At 45.7% G+C, this 16966-nt stretch overlaps 1 pseudogene; it reads left to right on the forward strand.

Annotated features, from left to right (window-relative positions):
* Positions 1–6586: 6586 nt before the first annotated feature.
* LOC144160732 (uncharacterized) overlaps positions 6587–16966 on the forward strand; it is a 129604-nt pseudogene continuing 119224 nt past the window's right edge.

Below are 16966 nucleotides of genomic sequence, written 5' to 3' on the forward strand. Positions count from 1 at the left end.
CTCTTTCGTTTTTTTCGTTTTTTAAGCTGATAAACGCTATCTTCGCATTCTTATTCCTCATGAATCTCACTTTGTTCGTTGTTATTTTAAGCACCAAGCAATGTTTTCTGATTGCAGTTTCCCAAGCATTTTTTCATGATGTTCGGCGGCCTACCTCAACAAGACTATGTCGTCCTCAATCCTCAAATCGCGCAAGTATTCCCCGTTTGTCCTCAGTCCTCTGTTTTCCCGGCTAACCTTTCTAAATACCCCCTTCATACATGCTGTGAATAGTTTTGGAGAAATGGTATCTCCCAAGCTTGCTCCCTTATGATTCGGATATTTGTCGCTTTGCTTGCGAAGGGTTATCCTGCCCGTGCATCCCTTATATATGTCTTCAAGGTGTCAGGTAGATTTCATCTACTCCCCGTTCTATCGTGCTTCTAAATCGGCTGCGCTGGGTACTGAATATAACGCTTTCTTGTAATCTACAACTGCCACGTAAAAAAAATTAGCGTACTCGGCGGATTTTTTTACTACTTGGTTGACGACATCGATGTGATTCACTATTCAGTACCAGGGAATCTATGGTGTGACCTCTATGGCTAACTGTAACTGTGGTAAACAGCATGTAAACAATGGAGAGTAGGCTGATAGGTCTGTAATTCTTGAGGTTCTTGGGATCTCCATTCTGACTAATTAAAATAATGTAGGTGTTTTCCCAGGGTATGAGCACTTTTTTAGTATTCATGCATAGCGAAAATAGTATAGCCAGTATTCCCAGAACAATCTCTCCCCCCTGCTTCAAAAGATGTACGGTTATGGCATCGTCACTTTCAGCTTTCCTTCTTTTCCTCCCCTTTCGTTACTAGAGGGACACCGCGAGGTAATCTTGTACTCTGAGCAGTATCCCCTTGTATAAGGTCGCTGGCATACAGTCTGCTTTGAATCGTGCTGCCACCTTTAGTATCTCGCCCAAGTTGTGCATTATGGTACCCTCCTCGTCTCGGACTGCTAAGTACCTGTCTTTGCTGGTGGCTAGATTTCTATTAGTTGCTTCCTTCATTCCCCCTATTTACGGCGCCTACTCGACCACTGCCATTTTATAAGCACGGGTGTCTTTTATTTCATATATGTTTGTGAGTTTTTTTTGTAATTGTGCCAATCAAATCCGATCTGCCATACTTGATAGTTTCGTGTTCTTACGTTCAGCGATCCGTTCGTTCATTTTTTTTCACTAGTTTTTTCAGTTTTTCTCAACACGTTGCTTCTCCCACAGCTGCTGCTGATTCACTGATTGGCAATGTTGGGTTTGTCATTTAGCCTGTCTACGAAGACTTCCTCAGGATCGTTCAAAAGCGAGAATTTGTTTTGAGAGGTATTTTAACTCCTGCAATCCGGCTCTGACTGATTAAAAGACGAGTTTGTTAGTTTTCACGACTTTCGTTCTTTCTTTTCTAAGATTCAGCCCTAGCTCGATTTAGTTCTTGGTTGTACCATCGGGACCTTTCAAACTCTATTTCGTGCTAGTTTGTTTAAAGAGAAATGTGTTCATTACCTTATTTATTTCTCGCTCCATATCACCCCAGTGTATCTCCACGACTTTTATGTTGTCTAGTCTGAGGTTCCCCTTCACCTTTCTCCCATTTACGGCTTACCGACCTTTTCATTAGTCTCCCATCATGATCGTGAACTGTGTTGCTTTCTTTTTCATTTCTGATTTTACATCATCGTAGAGGCTCGGCTTCAATATCGTAGCTGGTTATTGGCGCATAGGCCTCCACTATCTTTACCCTGTATAACCTGTTTTGCTTGATCACAATAGCCGCGACTTTCTCGCCATTGCTAAAAAACTCTTCCAGATTTCTTGCTGTATCTCTACGGATTGAAAATCCTACCGCGCGTTCTGTCATCTGGCAGAAAGCAAAGCTTTTGCACAAGAGGGGAAACCGGAAGACACGAGAGAGACAGAGACAGAGAGGGAGAGTCTCTTCAGGTCCTCTGTAACCCCGACTGTGCCAGCTAGTGAGCTCCATAAAGCCTTTCCTGTCCTTCTAACTTCGCTTAACCACATGCTATCCGACGTAATGAACGGGATCTCCTCTAGTGGTACAGCTAAGCTTCCCTCCCTAGACATAGTACGTGAGCTGAACATTGCCAGTGTCAAGAAAATAACAATGAATACGCACCTAAAATTCTTTCCCACTCACCTTTCCACCGAATTTCTTCTTTCCGACCTTTGCGTTAACGTTTCCCATCATGATCTTGAACTGCATTGTTGCTCTGTTCATTGCTGGTTCGACATTCTCGTAAAAGCTTTCTCCAGCTTCATCATAATAACTGGTTCTTGGCGAATAGGCCTACACTGTCTGTGTCACCTATTTAGCTAGTAAAAAAATTAATATACATATTAAAAGCCTTTGAATCATTGACACCCGTCGAAAAGAGTACGTGGGCCAAACGTAAGGCGTTTAATAATACCAGACTAAAAAGGAGGCTGAAGCCCAATCATTCAAAATGAAGTCCAGAACATACGCAGAGAAATCGTTAAAGGAAACACCACTGCAGGCGTAACAATCTGGGGATAAAAGGCTAGCTTGCTTCTGCTGAAGCATCATTCAATAATTTGGTAACAGTGATTCCTACAACATTGCAAGCTTAGCGGCGTTATGACATTGATATGATTGATGGCGTTCCAAAAAAACACAATTGGTCGCCGTGCCAGCCAGAGGAAGTGCTTTTCTAGCAAAGCTATTGCAAACCACAAGAAATGGTGATAGAGGAAGGTATAAAATATTTTATTACTTAGGCGGGCTTGTAAAATGTACTGGGCTGTTCCACTAGATAAGAGGGCAGAGTATCCACACTCTTTTCGTGTATTGTTTCATGTTGCCACCAAGATCACTGGTGAGTTCGAATTACGTGACGTTTCTTTACACTGCGGCGGGTATAGGAGCTGCATTTTCGTTGTATGTGCCTTTTATTCGGTCAACGCTTGCAGGCGTAGCTTGTACTCATTGCTCTGGGGCTGCGCACCAATGAAGTTGTTTTGAATGCGAATCAAATATGACGCAATCAACAGCATTTTAGCAGGCGAAGCGTGTCCAAAGATGGCGTTTGTGTTGTTAATTGTGTTGTTAAAAACTACCCAGTCGACGTTAACGGTGATGTCATTGATGCGGCATTAACATAACACAGAAGAACGTAAAATGGCCGCCTTTGCTGACTTGCGTGCCTAAGTGTCGGTAATCAAATACCTTATTTACTGACCATGCGCTCTGCTTCTCTGGCGCCAAATACTGTGTCCTGCTCTGCCTGACACATGGGTTCGGCGTCTTGAACACTCACTGCTTCAGTTAATCCCACTAGTCCTCCCTAGCACACAAAAATATTATGCAAACATAATGTTTATTATGAACACATGATGAGGGTCCCATTGTTCACATGCGCCTTATCATTCATATTGCCACTTCGATGCCTGTTTTCTGGCTTCCTTGGATGAATCCGGTGCTCTATGCTGTTTGCCTGGCAAGTCTGATGCAGGCGCTCGGCGTGTTAGGCATGGACACCTTGTTGTGTTGGTCCAGGAAGACCATATTCGGCAATGGTGATAAACCGTCCGGGTCTAAAGGAATACAGCTTTCTGTAAAAAAACAATTAGACAATTGGCTCGAGTTCATTTATACATCAAAAAGGGATAAAATTCTACAGATGCAAGAAAATCAAGAGGTTGCGACGTGTTTCGTTGGGTACGGAAGTTGTGCTCTCATATGTTTCTCCTCCGGAAAGCGGTGCATAAAAACGGGAATTGAATTTGAAATTGAATTGGCTCTCCGAAGCCAAAATCCTGATGAGAAGGGAAACTTCTCGGCTGTCTGAATAGCGTTCGTGTAGTATCTAATTAAAATTACCTACAACAGTCCAACGCCTTGATAATACTTTTCGCCTTTCTAGGTTAACTGGCCACTTTGTAAGCGGGCAGACGTATCAGCAGTTGACTGTTATATTCTAATTCTGTGTATAAATAAGAATTTGCTGTAATATACCTGAGCCGGTGACAATTTAACTTTGTTTGAAGAACAGCGAGCCGATTTCTTTCAATGGGTAAATTTGTTATCTTGAAGGTATACATGATCGCGAGGTGGTGGAATAGCACTTGGCATCAAATCTTCCGAGTTGTGTAAGGTTGGAAATGGTGCATTGATTATTGACGCTTTTCGATTGTGTTGATCGCTTATTAGTATCTCGTTTTTCCACTGACATCTTAGGCAGTTTTAGTGTCATCTATAAACCTTTTATTTCTAGTATACTGTGTTTTCTTATAACAATACAAAATATTATGTTCTGGTATCCAACAATACGCATCCTCTGATAATTACGGGTGACGTTTACATTGATACATCAGGCGTCTACAGCATGGATTACACATAGCATCGGAGTCATATAGCTCAACGACCATGATACCCGTGGCTACCACAATTACAAAATACACCACTACGAACCCTGACCACATTATGTATGACATAGACTCAGTCTTGGCTTGGGTTTTTTTTGATTGCGTGAGCGACAATTCCCCAGCGTTTGGTGCCCTTTGGGAAGATAAGGCTGTACCAGACAACAAAAAACCTGCGCTAGGCAAACCTGCCACACGTGCAGGAATGGAATCTTAGGTAAAGACGTGCATCGCAGGCCGCAAAGAAAACGTGGCCAGCCTTTGGCTTATTTTTCCCCGATGCTGGGACTGTTTGCCTATTGGCAAAGTTTGGACTGCCACAGCACTTATGTTCTTTGGCGTGTATTTGGTCACGGAATACTTGTTGTCTGTTTGGCCAGCCGACGTCTTTACACCAAAGGCAAGCGTCTAGCCACGGAGGTGTTTTTTTATTGGTCACCATACGTCCGACGACGAACAGCACGCGTCCACCCACAGATTACTTGTTTCCTTTTGGTCCAGGTGAGGTCCGAAGACAAACTGCAAGCGTCTGACCACGCAGACCACGTTGTCTCTTTGGCCAGTCTAGGTCCCCAGATGGGCGGCAAGCGTATCCCCATGGAGTACGCGCCTTCTCCATGGCAACGATACGTCTGATGACGAAAAAAGAGCGTCTGGCCAAGCAGTAATTGTTTCCCATTTGGCCAGCGGAAGGCAGAACAAAAACGGCATAAATCTGGCCACTTTGCTGTTTTGCCAACAAAGGTCCGAAGACGAACGACAAGCATCTGGTCGCGGAATACTAATTTTCTTTGCGGCCACCCATATAGAAAACATCTCTGGACACCGAAATGCACGTCTGTACGTGACGACCTCGGGAGGGAGGGGTCGCGGTGGGCGGGAACTACAATGGTGCGGGGAACGAGCCGCTTATACGCGGGGACTCTATGGCATGCAGTAGCAGGGTATGTAGCTTCGTGAGCGCTTGGCGGTGGCAGTGACCTCTGCCCCGAATCTCCCTTTCTGTGAGTCAGCTAATTATGGCCATTATAGGCAGAAAGATCTCTTCTTTACTTTATAAGCTCGGATAAAGCAGGTACTGCTGCTGACATGAGACTTGCTTTAACTGAAATATGAGTGTGTGGGATGCCAACTTCAACTTCAAACATTTTTTCTGCACCGACGCTGGCTTAAACAAAAACGTACACCGAAGTCCACAGGGGTGTCTTCCGGGAGCCGCAAAGCGGCTTCAGGCAGCACCGCTGCATGGCTAGGGGACGCCATCAACATGCTGGAACAGGCCCGCCATTACAAGGAGGTGGCCTTCCTGCTTCTGCTGGACTTGCGGTCGGCATTCGACACGGTTGCCCATGGTGCCATCCTGGAGGCCCTGGGCGGCATGGGTGTTGCGGGGCGCCTAGGGGGCTACCTCCAGGCGTTCCTGCGTGACCGGACTCTTCGGGGGAAGGTCGGCCTGGCGACCAGCAGTTCTCGAGACGTCCGCTCCGGGGTGCCCGAAGGAAGCGTGCTGAGCCCGTTCCTTTTCAACTTGGTGCTGGCTCCTCTCTCCGACTGCATCCCTCCAGGCTTGAGACACCCAGTGGAGGTGGCGGTGTACGCTGACGACGTGGCGCTCTGGACCCATGGCCCCACCAAAGACTGCAACATAATCAAGGAGCGCCTTCAGGAGGCTGTGGGCGCAGTTGCAGTCTTCCTCGACCGCCGTGGCCTGCAGCTCTCGGAGGACAAAACGCAGGCTCTTATGCTGCACCCGGGAGGATGCAGGGCTCGACGGACAACACCGCCCATCACACTTAACGGGCGGCCTCTTCCCTAGCGGCTGCCCGTGAAGTACCTGGGGCTGCTCATTGACTGCAGGCTAACATGGCTGCCAGCTGTCAAGGCCCTCCGGGCTCGCAGCGCACGGGGCTCCAAACGGTGCGGCAGCTTCTGTCAAAAGGCAATGGCTGCTTACACCAGGTGGCGCAGCACGTGTTCCACGGCATGGCCTCCGCAGCTGTGCTGTACGCGTTTCCGCTGGCCTACCTGGGACCTCGACGCTGACAGGAGCCGGGGATTGACCAACGCCGCGCCATCCGCCTCTGCCGTGGCCCATCGAGATGCGTGCCTTGCAGACGGGGCTGCGGCACATCCAGCGCCTGCTGACCGTACACGATGGGGCTCCGCTCCTGCAGAGGCTCTGTAGTCGGCTCAACTCGCACATGGGAGCGCTGCTTACTATCTTCGAGGAGGGCATCGAGGTCCCGAACCGACCCCGTCTGGAGCCGCCGCCACCAGACACCGGGGAGGCCTTGCAGATCACCACAACCCTCCGCGGGGTCCGCAACAAGATCACACCACCCCAGGCCATCTGCCACGAGGCGGCCACCCTGCTGCAGGACGAGCTGAGCAGCTACATGCATCTCTTCACGGATGGCTCCGTCAAGCACAGCACGTGCGAGGGGGCGTCTGCGTGCGTGTTGCCTGAGCTGGGAGGCAGCAGGAGCTGCCGCCTGCCCTTTCCCACTTTCTCCACAAGGGCGGAGCTGGCAGCGCTGCACCTGGACGCCGACCTCCTCCTCGAGACGGGGCCCCATAAACACCCCGGGGCCGTCATCCTCGCGCGGACTGCAGGACTACCCTGCTGCGGCTGCACGCGGCCGATCAGCCCACCAACAGCATTGGCTACCTGCAGCGCTCATTTGCAACCAAGCTGCGCACTGTGGCCTCCCGAGGCTGCGACCTGCGGCTCCAGCGGCTCCCGGGCCACAGTGCCGTCTGGTGCAACGAGGACGCCGACGCCCAAGCCAGGGAGGCTCATCAGGAGGACACCCACGTCTGCCAAGACGTCACCGCATTCGACGAGGCCCGCACTGCTCTGGCCCGCATGGTGCAGATGATGCACCCCGACCCTTGGGTCGCGAGTGGACTGACACCCACACCATTGCCAGCACGCATCAGCAGGGGCGCCCGCTGCCTGCTTCTCCGCATGCGGCTCAACTGCTGCAATGTAGTAGAGCGTCTGCACCGACATGGGCGCAGGGACTCCTCTACATGTTCAGACTGTTCCGAACTGGAGAAGCTCGAGCACCTACTCTGATTCTGCCCCCACCACGCGGGGCCGAGAGCAGAGCTCCACCGAGCGCTCTAGCGTCGAGGCCTTCCCAGCGCCGGCATGGAGGACCTTCTGTTCCCAAAGGGGACTGCGGCAAGCCAACGGGACGTTTTCGCGTCTCTGCTCCATTACCTGGACACGACAGGCCTTACGAAGCGTCTGTAGCCGGGAGTGCAGTGATTGACCGATGTGCCCGGACTGACAGCTTTCTAGGACTGACAGCTCTGTTTATACCTTTTCTCTCTCTCTTTTTGATTTGTCCTATCACTCCCCCTCTACTTCCCTTCCCTGCACTGGGTTGTATACAGGTGAGCTCCCTGCCGAGCTCAACATATCCCCAGTGAATTTCCTTATTTCCTTTCCTTTTCCCGTCGCAAACGAAAAGCACAACAGACCAATATAGCACTAAGGTCAACTAACCGGTGTACCCGCAAAAGTCTAAGTTTATGCTAAAAGATATTAGAAGAACGTGATGCTTGGTACCGTAAATTGATGTTTCACAAACAGAATTGTGCACTATGAAATTTGGACTAGCTAGAGACGAAGTGATCGGTATGACCAAAGAAGGAAAAAATGTTATACTTCACAGGCGCACCAAGCACAAGGTAATCCTAGAAACAATTTTGGATGTCATAATAAACTTGTACACAAACCATCTAATTCCTGGAATAATTGTGTGGTGCAACCCGCCGACGCTTCACAGGGTTTGAGGCACGCTGTAGATGGGGCTTCACATTAAGTTAGACCTCCTGGAGATCCGCGACGTGCGCCGGAATCTCGAACACCTGTGCATTTTTTTCATTTCACCTTCACCAGGAATGCGGCCGCTGCGGCAGTCACACATCCTGTAAAAGTCCTGCAATTACAGACCTATTTGATAGTAGTGCTATAAATTTTTATTATATACTGTACTGACATAGGGTCACCCTTATATATCCTGGTTCATGCGATGCAATTGCACGCAGGAGCACCGCCATTGAATAATCTTTTGTGATTGACGAAATTGAGCGCTCTGAACTTCTGAACGTGTCCGTGTCTTTTTTTCTGCCATATCTAAACGTGTATAACTTTACATAAAAAAATTGCAGTAAAAGTACTGACACCCTTATCCTAATAAACACATCCTATGTAAACCTGGCAGTTACCAGCCCCTACCGGGATTACGTGTAATGAACTTTTTTGAAAAACTTGTCTCTCTTCGTGTCAGAAAAAGCTGCACTTTTCTCACTGTACTACAACTAATTCAAGACGTGTACTCATCGTTACGTTATACTAGAATAGTGGAAGTGGTACTTTCTGACCTAACAAGGCCTGCTACTACGTAATGCTCTCGGTTGTTTAAACGGAAACAATTGGTGTCACAATTTCACGGAATTTTTTTTCTACTTACTCTTGCAATCGTAAACAATTTGTTTCGGAAGACGATGTTCTTTCGTCACATTCGCATGTCCCCAGGGGTAGTTCCACATTTCGGTCTTCGGACTGGTGCTATATTCGCTATATTCTACGGGATTTAATAAACTTCCTTCGTATTGGACGTCATCCAGGTTCAAACTTTATGCGACGATACCGCCACTATTGTTTGTGGAAAGTCGGCACAAGGGATAGTAAATGCGATAAATTGAGTCCTGGTGACTATAACATTGGCCAAAATGCATAAATTAACACCACAAATTTCTAAAACAATACTCAGTTATTTTTCTTTTTCTCCAAACTGCTTTATTGCTGACCTGACGAAAATGTATTTTATAATTGCTTGCTTCAGCAGTTTGACTCCGTGAAATATTTTGGGGTGACAATGGACAGACAAACAAACTACAAAGTACACATAACAACAATATCCTCAAATACTCCACCTTTCTGTTTCGCCATCTGGAAATGTAGAATGTACTTTATAATCCAGTTCTGCTCATTTACTAATAATTCATTCTTTGTAACGTGAGACACTGTTGTAATCTTAGGCGTTCGTATATCACCCTTATTTAGATCCTCTTTTGCGCCTTACAATCGAGTGTAATGTATCTTGACATTTTCAAGCTCTCATGTCCACAGCCGTATATCATTCTCTGAGGTTCCTTCAAATATTCGCTTTGTTGAGTGTCCGGGAAAGAATGTCTTTATATTTCTCAACAAAATTTCCTGGAATTGTTCTGTGTTCTTTATAACTTCCTTTGTGTTACCTACCTTTAAATACTATGGAGGGAATTTTGTATTCTCATAAAAAGAAATACCTGTGGTCAATGGCCACGGCCCTATTAACGAGCACAAGATTGGAACCCTTTTCCTAAAGAAACAAATATTGTTAATAATTTGTTTTTACGGTAAACAGGTTCTACTTATCCAACATAGCATGAGCTCTCGTCCTTTTCGTTCTGTTTAGTTCTGTGAAATATATTTGATTCTGGAGCGTTGTATGTATCTATTACCTTTCAAATCACATGTGTAATGTCAGTTGCGGTATTTTCTGTGTATGCAATGGGCCTAAAGTAAGTTTGGCAATCGCGCCTACACTGTGTTACGTGTTCTCAACAATTGATGGGGAATAAACATAAAAAATAAATGACTCACGATTATTACAGCTCATAAAAGAACTTTGTGGGCAGTAGGAATCGCAGTATTCAAAGTCAAGGCACATAGATGCTGCATCTGAAGGTGTTCTCACGTGCCGAGCGAACGCACGGGGGCGCACGCTACTGTGCTATGTTGCAGCAAGTCGCCTGCACCAAGCGATTAGTTGGAAATCACGTTTGAACCTAACGCGTCATTGCCACTTCTTTTGAAAGGGATGCGAAATGAGCAGAACACAAAGCATACTCACGGGTTTTCTAACTCGTTCTCAACACTGACTCCTGACTGCCGCAACGTGGTGAGGCAGCACTCACTCATAGTTTCTCGCGACAGCAGTGATGGCAAGACTCTGCGCCGAATGCGTGAACCGCATTTTTGTAGGCGAACGCACATGAACGTGAAGCGTACGAGGGCAGGCGCTTCTTTGAGCTCATCTCGAAGAGCGTCGCCAATGGCCAGCCTGTCTCATTGCCTCCCACTCACACTTTTCCAGAAACATAGCAGAAACATGGCTCAAACATAAATCTGGACAGATTCTGAAGGGCAACCAGATACATGCCAGAAACATGACAGAAACTTGGCTACATGGCACGACCTTCGATGAAGAAATAGTTCCCTTGCGCAATCGTTTGCATCAAAATGATACAGGATCGTGAAGCGGGGTGCAGCAGTATTAGTTAAACTTGCAGTACATGTCGTCACACTTTAACAAATGTTTCATAACAAAGGTTTGATTTGAAAAATTACTTTCATGAAGGCTACATTTCTATGTGCCGCTAACTGGGCTTCAGATACTGAAGTCAGGTTTATGAACAGGTTGCATAACCACCTCTCAAAGTAAGAACAAAAATATCATCGTAAAGGATGATTTTATTTGCGGCCAATAAGTTGGAACACCTTGAGTGAAAATACCTGGTCCTCCGGGGACATACTGATTCATATTATGTTTGCTCTTATCTTGAGCAATCAGTACGTGAAAACACACGCCAAAGTGCTCTCGGACCTTCTCTTTGTCAATGAAATATTTATAGGGGGCTCTTTGCAATAGAGCCAGGTAGGTATATCGGACGGCAAGAAACCGCAATCAAGAAAAGAACATCCTTGAAAAATTCTCGCTGATGAGAGAATACAAACGTGCAGATGATTTTGCTATTTCTGGCTGCGTTGATGAGCATCTGGTTATTATTGCCGAAATGGTCGAAGATTCCTGGAAACAGTTTTCCAAGGCAGTGCTGTATATCATGGAAAACTTTCTGTCCAACGGAAAAATTTACAAATGGCGTGGAAACCCTTGGATTACCCGTGATATTGTTCAGGGAAAAGGCGAGTTAAAACGACTCAGGAAAAAGACTAGAGTGTCTGAAGTAATGACTGCCAACCTTCAAAGGGAATTGTCAACTCAAATTAACACTGCCTGAAAGTCACATATTTCGCACAGTTTCGCTGATTTTCCTAAATCTAGCCCTCAAAAATTCCGGCGATACCTATGCGAGCGAAATGAATGAATACACAGAATAAAATATAAGAATGGCATACTAACTGATTCAGGTAAAATTGCGGAACATTTCTACTCCTATTTTCAGAGTGCCTTTGGGGAAGTAAACGAATATGACATAGTGTCGTCTCATGATGTCTCGGATGAGCAAATTGAAATAACTGCGAAGGAGTTCTCATCATTTAATTGAACTTGGATCCTAAAACGTGAGCTTGCGCCCGATGCCATCCTAAAGACCTTCTTAAGGCGCTATGCAGAAGAAGCAGCTGGGTTTTATCAGATATATTTAGGCTCTATTTATCTTCAAGTCAAATACCCTCTAGTTCGAAAATCGCACGTGTTCTGCCTGGGGTCAAGAAAGGTGACCGATTTTTACTAGAAAAAACTGTCCTGCATACATTACAAATAGCTGCTGTAAGATTTTGGAACCCGTTCTTGCTTCATACAGCACACGTTTCTGTGGGAAAAATATCTTGTCCGATTCTGAGCATTGCTTTAGGCAAGGGATGTTTACAAAAACACAACTATTGTCGTCTGGACAAGATTCAATGCGTAATCGTGGTGCATCTCGTCAGGCAGACGTTAATTTATCAATTTTGGCAAGGGTTTAGACAAGGTATCTCAATAAAAACTGCTCCGCAAGCTAAAATATACAGGTCTTCCCTTCTCTGTTTCACGATGGGCAGAAGTTCTTCTTGTGAATATAAACCAGTGCCTTGACGTTAGTAATTTTTTTTTCAAATTTGTTGCCTTTCATGTGGTGTTAGACAAGAAAGCGTACCTACACCGTTGTTATTTTTTATTTACGCGAATGTTCTGGCTTCTGTTACTCCGGCAGGTGTTTCGTTTCGGTTGTCCGCGGATGACTGTGTCGTTTTAAAAACATTTTCCCCAGATGATCACGTTCACTACAGCGTGCTGCTTCTGGTATTGACGATTGGTGTGAAAAATGTGAAATGGAGCTGGACAGGGAAAAACTGGTGACTCACATAGCAAAAAAAGTACCTAGCACCAACTTTTAATAAATTCAAGATTGTAATATTTCTGAGCTCACAGATTACAAAATACCTTGGCATGACATTCACCAGCCATTCAAAATGGTCAGCCCATATCTCGAAAACCTGTGTGTCCGCAATTGCGTAAGTTATATTTTCTCACAAGAGAACTCAGAAGCGCCCAGGCCAGTACAATCTTAGCGTATACTACTTTTGAAGGAGTAAATAGAATACGCAGCGGTAAAATAAGACCCCCGTACAGACAAGATAAAATTTAACTAGAGCGAGTCAATGGCGAGACAGTGAGGTTTATATTTCGGAAGTAAAAAAGGGAGGACTCCCCTAGTAAACTAATGCATGATAATCCCATTCAGACCTTAGAAACTTGTTGAGAGATTAGTCGTGTTGCATTTTTAAACAACTGTCTCTTAGGAAAAATAAATGAAAGCCACTCGATTATGTAAAACCTCTCGCAACGAGGATGACTCGCCACAATCGCAAGAATACATTGGCTCCATTTGTATTCCAAAAACCAATTCCTACAACTAGTTTCTCCCATTAAACAATTGAAAATTGCAATCGCTTTCTGTACAATTATTTCTTTGTTCTAAATTATTCACTGAGTTAGAAAAACATGTCTGTTATTGAATTCTCGGTTCGAACATTTATTTGTTCTTGTCAATATGTGTAAACGTCTTTATGTGAAAAGTATCGGGCTATCATGACTGTATATACTCCTGCTTCGGCCAATTTTTTTGCCCGCAAAAGTAAAATAATAAGATAAATAAATTAATAAAGTTTCACCATTCATATTCGCCGAGAAGCCTCTCTTGATGACACAGGATACTGTGCTCGCCTAAAACTTTTCGCCTAACTTTACACGGTTATTTTATTCTTTCATCAGTTTGCGACGCCGAGGCTTACGTTAAACCAAGGTAGAGGCCGCCAAATCCTGCCACTGACAAATGAAACGTTCAAGAAACGCACCGGACCATCAAGCAGCATCAGCGCAACTGGGGTCTACTACAGCCGCAGTGAACGATTATGCTAGAAAGGCACTTTACCGTACTACAGATCCTTCATAGAAAGACAGTACGGCTTGCAAGTGCGGTACATTTCAAGTGCAGGCTAACTATCGCAGCTAATCCTGCTAACTATCGCAGCGCAGCTAACTATTGCTGCGCAGCTAACCGGGCTAACTATCGCTTCGGGATATTCGTACCAAAGCACCTCAGGAGGTATTTTCCTGAATGCTACCACTACATCACCCTAGCAGGTCCTTGTAACGAAAACAAAAACGTACAAAAAGCTACGACATGCTGTGACATGGCTTTGTATGGAATAGATGGTTTTAAAGTACCCACAGGCATGCTGGGCATGCCTGTCAGGCAAGCAGTCTAGAAAAGGTAAACCACCTGTCCTCATGAAATTTGTCGAGATTTGTTTCTCTTTGCAAATGGCGGTGAACGACTTGATTGATGCGCGCCCAAGCTCATTGAAGAGCAATCGCTACCTCCTGGTCATCCTAAATCATTTCCTGGTGGTATAGCTGTAGCCTTTCCGGAAACTTTATTGAAACGTTTTTTTGAAACAAGTTGTTGGATCATTTCCACGCTTTGCATTTAAGAACGAACTCATCACGAACAATCCGACGTACTTCGCCAGTAAGAACTTCGTCTGTAATTGCTCCGTTGTAGGCGTGGTAAACAAGGAGAGTACTCTCTACCATATACAAGTAAAATATAACAAAACCCTGCAACACTTATGTGAAGATGATGTTGGTAACCCTTAAGGAATACCGTAAATTCTACGATGCTCACCTGTCCGCATTGCGTTTGAAAAGCAGACAATTTATTCGCTCGACCTGACCCACTCAAGCAGCCTATATTTTTGCTCGCAACTTGTGTTGTTCATATCCACCATCATTGGAACGTCACGTCTTGGTACGGCCTCGGAACCATGTTAAATATGCGCACGATTTTCTCAGCTGGCTAAGCGAAACTTTGAAGGATGCTAGCCAACACCTGTATCTAGCACCTATCGAACGATGCCGAGGGTATGGCTAGGGCCAGCCAATGGTAACGTTTTTTTGAAGGTGATCGCGTACTGCATCGTTCATTTTAGGGCGATGCAGCAAAATCATTCGCCACTTCTCCGGCTGTAGATGTGAAAGCCATTACGAGATAAGAAAGCACGCATCCCGTCTGACGTATCCTCTTGTAGCCTGCACCAACAGCTGCAAACTGCTCCTGTAGGCTTTGGTAACGTTGCGGCTGATTTTTAGTACACTCTATTGTATAAAGGTACTTGTTATCATGTTCATGTAGGTTGTGGTACGAGCTGAATGGCATTGAAGAAGGTCCGATGAGGAAAAGCCAGGAATCCTGCATTCTTCCCGATACCGAAAAATCAGGCTTCGTAAGCTGCACTACGTTGGTGCTTGTCGGGAACTTCGGAGTTGCCCAGTCTTGTGGGAGAGCGTGTAGCCACTGCCAAAGGTAAGCCCCGAGTGTGGTGACGACAGTACATTTAGCGAACAGGCAAGAACGATGGAACGTTAACTCCCTCGTCATCAGGTCCCATTGCGTTCGTGCGGGATTAACAGTGGGTTCTAAAAGAACACGTGTATCGCGAGCACCAAAAAGGGGCACATGCGCACAACTACCGAGTCTTGCATGTCAACAATTCTTGCATGTCAACATGTCAGCGGCAGCATGGGGCCAAAATCGGAGCGGCAAGCGGTTGACAGTTAAAACCACATTTGTCAGCACTTGTGGTAGGCACGTACAATGTGGCCTAGCAGCAGGACTAGGACACTGTCGTGAGTGTCTGGGGAAGGTCAAATATTTTCTGCAGCGGGGGCACAGTGCATTAGTAAGTGTCGCTGTGCGGTCTTGTCTTTCTGTCTTTCTTAATTTCTTTCTGTCGTTCTAAATTTTTCATCTATTTCAATTACCTAATACATTGTCTCCTTTGCTTTACGACGGTTTCTTGACAGCCAATTCTTATCAAGTCTTAATTCAACCAGCAGCTTATTTCCCTTACTAATTCATTACATGCATAGCGAGGGCCTCTGTTCTGGCATGCTTTTTGCCATAGGTAGCTTAAGAGTGTTCAACGCTGGTGGACCAGTCTCGACATGTAGTATGCACTCAAGTCACGTCCCAGGGGCTACAAAGAAGGTCCCCTTCACACCGAATAGTCCCAGCAACGCTGTCTACCACCCCAGGTGCAGAGAACAAAATCCCTTGCCATAAATACTGGAGCAAATGTAGGGGAAAACAGCCCCGCCTGTAGCGTAGTGCTCATCGCAGGAGACGCGCAATCTGGAGGTCGTGGGTTTGGATCCCACCCGATTAGAATTTTTTTCCTTTCGTGCTTTCCAAACCTTTCTCCTATTTCAAAGACGTACTACATTCCTACATTCTCCCGTTTGCTATCCGATGCTTCTCTCTGTCTCCATATATATCTATAGATATATATATAAATATCTTTATATATATATATACATACACACACACACATATATATATATATATATATATAGATATATATATATATATATATTTATATACAGAAAGAAATGCCAGCAGTTCACAACGCCAAACGAGGCATTGGGGAATGGTTAGGCTGATTTTTTACCGTTCGTGACATTACATTTTTATAATAATTACGTGAGAAAGAAAGAAAGAAAAACACGCGCCCAGAGTGGGGACAAAGCCCACTCCTTTCGATTAGATCTCCAATGCCTTACCAATTCAGCTATCTGGGCGACTGTGTTCTCCTTCACCTTCTGGGGTATTTATGTTTACCACAACTGTATCTGACGCTCGAAGGTGGTAGCCAGCGCCACTCACACTGCACGGGGAGAAGCGGACCTTCTTTGCAACCCCAGGGGCGTGACGCGAGTATCTACAGCCTGTCATAAGCGGGTAACTGGCGGGAAACCCTCTTATGCTAGCTTGGCATAAAGGCTGCCAGGACCGAGGCCCTCGATAAGGTTTCGCATGATAAATGGGTTTGGAAATGAGGGACTCGTTAGGATATACAGAAAGAAATGCCTGAAGTCTACAACGCCAAAGAATGCATAGGGGAATGGTTGGACTGATGTTTTACCGTTAGTGAGATTACATTATTCTTTCAAATAATTAAGTGAGAAAGAAAGAAGAAAAAACACGTGCCCAGAGTGGGGACCGAACCCACGCCTTTCGATTAGATCTCGAATGCCTTACCAATTCGGCTATTTGGGCGACTGTGTTCTCCTTCAATTTCTGAGGTATTTATATTTACTACAACTAAATCACACGCTTGCAAACACGCAAACAGAGCACTGCGGCGCAATGGTAGTGTCCTCGCTGACAAGTTTAGGAGTAGTCGCGTTG

Source organism: Haemaphysalis longicornis, unplaced genomic scaffold (genome assembly GCF_048455015.1).
Source record: "Haemaphysalis longicornis isolate Haplotype H1 unplaced genomic scaffold, Haemaphysalis longicornis Haplotype H1 scaffold_11, whole genome shotgun sequence".
Taxonomy (NCBI): Eukaryota; Metazoa; Arthropoda; class Arachnida; order Ixodida; family Ixodidae; genus Haemaphysalis; species Haemaphysalis longicornis.